Source organism: Somniosus microcephalus, unplaced genomic scaffold, assembly GCF_052327205.1.
Source record: "Somniosus microcephalus isolate GS21.2 unplaced genomic scaffold, FLI_Smic_1.0 scaffold46, whole genome shotgun sequence".
Lineage (NCBI taxonomy): Eukaryota > Metazoa > Chordata > Chondrichthyes > Squaliformes > Somniosidae > Somniosus > Somniosus microcephalus.
In genome coordinates this window covers 851,398-856,997 of record NW_028225233.1, presented here as the reverse complement: position 1 = coordinate 856,997, position 5,600 = coordinate 851,398, and the positions used below count along the sequence as shown (strand labels likewise).

The 5,600-nt window shown below is 44.8% G+C and overlaps 1 non-coding gene across 1 annotated transcript; it reads right to left on the bottom strand.

Moving 5' to 3' along the window:
- Positions 1-247: 247 nt before the first annotated feature.
- On the bottom strand, positions 248-319 carry trnag-ucc (transfer RNA glycine (anticodon UCC)). Its single transcript has one exon. It is a non-coding gene; the product is annotated as a tRNA-Gly (tRNA).
- Between the last annotated feature and the right edge of the window lie 5,281 nt (positions 320-5,600).

Below are 5,600 nucleotides of genomic sequence, written 5' to 3'. Positions count from 1 at the left end.
GCTTTACTCTGTATCTGCCAGTTTCTGTCGTGCGAGTGTTTGTTTTGTTCTGTATCTGTCAATCTCTAATACATGACCTTCCCCTGCAGTATCCATAGCACTGTTTGTGACCTGAAATCTTCTCTCTTTTTTGATCACCGAGATCAAAGTATTTTGTCAGTTGCAATGGACATTTTTCTCTTAAAATCCTGCTGCAACGTTCCACATGTCAGTTCTGACCTGCGAGGGGTATTAAAAGTACCTCGGTTGCGATGGCCGGGAATCGAACCCGGGTCAACTGCTTGGAAGGCAGCTATGCTCACCAATATACCACCATCGCTCATACAAGTTAATTTATATATTTACGGACTATATCCTTCTTTTGGCTCCTAAGTGGGTCAAGTGAGAGAAACAGCACTCATTTTAATCAGAACGTCAGCACTTTCCCTCCAATTAAGAATGGCCACTGTGAATAATTATATCGCTTGGATTGAGCCCTCACTCCGTTTATTTTTTAAAAATCCTTTATAGGTTAAAAATAATAATCCACAAAAATAAATTGAAAATCATTTTTATGGGAGAAGCAAATGGGCGATGATTTTTGTTGTTGTAAATTTTAGTGAAATGGCATTGGCTGGAAGGCATTAAACTGCGATAGGGTGACCTAAACTGTATCAACAGGAGCCTGGTTGCGATGCCGCGAATTCGAACACCAATCAACTCGCTCGAAAGAGCAGCTACAATCACCACTGTCCCCCCATCGCTCTAATTTTAAAATGTAATCTTCTGTATTTACAGATCGAACGCAATGGGTCTTTGGAGCTTTAGTCAGGATGAGTAAAACACTTTGCAATCATTTCAATCTGAACATAAACAAGGTGTTCAGTTTATTTCTCTCCAATATAAACAGTTACTGATGAATGGTTATCTTGTTGCACTACTGGCTGGCGGCCAGGAGATGGCACCAACCTCTAATAGTTTGGAGTGTACGGATTGTGTCCACACATCCAGACCGCCGTGAGTCTGGTGCTGCCCGGGGAGCTGGCCAAGCACGGCGTGTCGGAAGGGACAATGCCGGTGGCCATTGTAAATGAATTTCACAACGCACTGAGAAAGCATAAAGCATAGCAACGGCTCTTGTAAGAGGAAACCACAGCATTAATTTAGTCGAATTCTTCATTCGGGAATAACAACAGAAAATGCTGGAAAAACTCAGCAGGTCAGGCAACATCCGTGGAGAGAAATTTGAGTTGACGTTTCGGGTTTGACCCTTTTTGCTATCGTATTCATTCGGGATATCGTCCTTTTAAAGAATCACAGAAAGGTACAGCACATTTGTTTGTGGCTTTACTCTGCAACTGTTATTTACTGCTATTTGAGTGCGGGTTTAACGCTGTACCTGTCTGTATCTGGAATGTGAGTTTGTGATTTATTCTGTACCTGTTGTTTTCTGGTAAGTGAGTGAACATTTTTCTTTGTATCTGTCAGTGTCTTGATGTGAGAGTGTGTGTTTCAGTCTACATGTCCACCTCTGGTATGGAAGTGTGGTTTTTATTTTGTACCTGTTATTTTCTGATGTGGAAGAGAGGCTTTACTCTGTACTTCTCAAGCTCTGGAATGTGTGCATGGGTTATACCCTCGATTTGTAATTCTCTGTTATGTGACAGTTCATTTAATCTATGTCAATCAGTGTCTGATATAATACTGTGCGTTTTACTCTACTTGTCAATTTCTGACACATGAGTGTGGCTTTTCTGCTCTAACGCTCAGGAACTGGTATGTGAGTGTGGGTGTTTCTCTGTACCTGTCAGTTTCTGGTATGTGAGTGTGGATTTTACTCTGTACCTGTCTATCTCTGGTATGTGAGTGAGGGTTTTTGATCCAGTGCAGACAGTTTCTATTATGAGTAAGTGTTTAAACCAGTAGCTGCCAGTTTCTGTTATGGAAGCCTGATTTTGGTCTGTATCTGTCAGTCTCCGGGATGCATGTTGGGTCTTATCTGTACCTGCCAGTTTCTGGTGAGTGGCTGTGGATTTCACTCTCTACCTCTCTGTATCTGGTATGTGAGTGTCAGTTTCTGTCTTTCTGTCTGTGTCTAGTATGGGAGTGTAGATTTTACTCTGTAAATGTCTATCTCTGGTATGTGAGTGGGGTTTTCATCTGTGTCTGTCCATCAATCTCAGTTACAGTAAGTGATTGTGATTCTTTCTCAATCTGTCATTCTGTGAGTGATAATATACTTACCGTGTGTGAGAAGGAGCTGCCTGCACTGCTCCTTGTATTCCGCATGGAGGAGAGATCACTTTTTATTCTGGCTCAGTGAAGTATTTTGCTTCGAGAACAATAATATGAGAAAAACATTGGTTATACAATATGGACAGTTGAGGGTAGAATATAAAAAATAAAGTTATAATTAATGTGTTTTTTTATAATAAAATAAATTATCTGGAGAGAGGAAACAGTGATACAAACATTGTCTTTGTCTGACCTCACTGCAATACAGCGGGTCTCAGATTCTCCACACCAGGTGTGTAGGACTGCTCTATGGTAAGTTATCAACATCCAGACACAACACAGACCCAGCACTGCACCATGAATGGAACCACCTCAATACAGCCGGTCTCAGATTCTCCACACCAGGTGTGTAGGACTGTTCTATAGTAAGTTATCAGCATCCAGACACAACACAAACCCAGCACTGGACCATGAATGGAACCACCTCAATACAGCCAGTCTCAGATTCTCCACACCAGGTGTGTAGGATTGTTCTATGGTAAGTTATCAGCATCCGGACACAACACAAACCCAGCACTGGACCATGAATGGAACCACCTCAATACAGCCAGTCTCAGATTCTCCACACCAGGTGTGTAGGATTGTTCTATGGTAAGTTATCAGCATCCAGACATAACACAAGTCCAGCACTGGACCATGAATGGAACCACCTCAATACAGCGGGTCTCAGATTCTCCACACCAGGTGTGTAGGACTGTTCTATAGTAAGTTATCAGCATCCAGACACAACACAAATCCAGCACTGGACCACGAATGGAACCACCTCATTGCCACACGCCAGGTTTATATCTCCCATTCGCATGGGACGACCTATGAAGTTCTGGATGGCTTCCTGGAATATAACCACAGGTACCTGGGCTGTATAAACAATTGTTTTCAGTCTAAGGACAGAAAGCAGCGAGTTGTGGTAAATGTCTGTTTTTCAGACTGGAGGATGGTAGACAGTAGTGTTCCCCAAGGGTCAGTGCTGTGGCCACTGCTTTTTTGATCCATATTGATAACCTGGATATTGGAATACAAAGTTGAATTTCTGAATTTGCAGATGACACCAAACTTGGGGGTGAGGCAGGCAGTGAGCATCGACTGCAACAGGACACAGAAAGGCTAGCAGAATTGACAGACAAGTGGCAGATAGAACTTAGCACAGAGACGTGTGAGATGATGCATTTTGGCAGAAGGAACAGGGAGAGGAAATATACACTTAATGGCACAGTTTTAAAGAGTGTGCAGGGACAGAAGAACCTGGGAGTTAATGTGCATAGGTCCCTGAAGGTGGCAGGACATATTGAGAGAGTGGTTAGGAAAGTATTTGGGATCTTGGGTTTCATAAATAGAGATATTGAGTACAAAAGTAGAGATGTTATGCTGAATCTTTATAAAGCACTGGTTAGGCCACAACTGGAGTATTGCATTAAGTTCTGCTCACCACACTTTAGGAAGGATGTGAAGGCCCTTGAGAGGGCGCAGAGGAGATTGACCAGAATAGTTCTGGGGAGGGGGGGATCTTAGCTACAAGGAAAGGTTGGAGAAGCTGGATTTGTTTTTATTAGAGCAAAGGAGGTTGAGGGGTGATTTGATAGAGGTGTACAAGATTATGACGGGTTTGAATAGGCTAGATGGAGAAATGCTGTTCCCACTACTTGATGGTACAAGGACCAGGGAACACAGAATTAAGGTTTTGGGCAAGAGATATGGGGGGGTGGGGGGCCGTGTGAGGACATTTTTTTTATGCAGCGAGTGGTGAGGACCTGGAACTCGCTGCCGACGGAAGTGGTGGAAGCGGAGAAACTAAATGTGTTCAAGGGGAGACTGGATAGGCACTTGAGGGAAATACACTTGCAGGGCTACGGGGATAGAGCGGGGGAATGGGACTGACTGGATTGCTCTACAGAGAGCCGGCATGGACTTGATGGGCCGATTGGCCTCCTTCTGTGCCGTTATGAATCTATGACTATGACTCTATGGAAACCGAGTTAGGGCCTGTGAACTTAACAGAATGCCACAGAGCGCGGATCCTGATGTACCTGAAGGAGCGACTATGTATCTCCTAATCACCAGCAACACGGTTCTGGAGAACTCAATGCATCGAAACAAAGGTAACGATTTTTGAAATGTGTTCTTTCACACTTCTCACCTGGTGCCCGCAATAGATGCACTTTGTGAACTAAAGCAGCAATGATTTGAAAGAGCGAGGTGATTTACTTTCTATGTTAACTTACACTGTACACACACAGCCCGAGAATGGCCTCTCCCTTCCCCCACTCACTCCATGTTCCGGAAATATTTCCTGCTTCAATCTGTCTCGCAGAAACACCCGCGAATGCCGCTGAACAGTCCCAGTGCGACGAGCTGCTGTGAGGAGGCTGCTGTTTGCTCCCTTACTCAGGCCCGTGATATCTCCGCTCCCTGATGTGTTCAGCGATCATTAGCCGAGCACAGAGGAAACGGTCCCCGCTGGCAGAGCTGGGGGAGGGGAGCTCACAGGGCCCTTCCTGTCGCTTTAAACACTGTGCTGGAGAGGGGGAGGAGAAGGCAAGTGTTTACCACGCATGCTCAGACCTCTCTCCTGAGGCAAATTAAAAGAAGCAACAGCAACAACAACTTGAATTTATAAAGCACATTTAAATGAATAAATCGTCCCAATGATCTTGACAGGAGCGTTATCAAAGAAACATTGTCACCGAAACAGATAAGGAGATATTAGGAGAGGAGGAAGCGACTCTGGACACACGTCAGTTGCTGCCGGTGAGTGTGAGAGCGACGCGAATCCTGTCCCTTTGAGCGATTTGTTTCCCCATACTGTATGGAAGGATGGGGAGGAACAGGCTCTGTCAATCTCTGATACTGAACTGCTGGTGAGTGGGGAGTTTAATCCGTCTCTGCCTGTCTCCGCTGGGTGAGTAGGCGACAGATACCAGTCAAGTTCCCGAGCCTGTGTGACTGTCACCCCCTGTGTCTGTCTCTGTGCCTTGTGTACAGGATCAATCCTCAGTCCCTCTATCCCCCAGCCCTGCCTGTTATATCTGGATCGATGCTGAACCTATCATTTTTCGCTCTATTGAAACCGAGGTGTGGAGATGCCGGAGTTGGACTGGGGTGGACAAATGTAAGAAGTCACACAACACCAGGTTATAGTCCAACAGCTTTATTCGAAATCACAAGCTTTCGGAGCGCTGCTCCTTCTTCAGGTGAAGTGGAGAAATGCATAAAGACACAGCTTATATAGTCAGAGAATCTTGTCAGATGTTTACAGGTAACCTTTCAACTGCCATTTATCACACCTCGGCAGAGAGATAATCACAGCAGTCAAAGGTGTGAATGGTGTC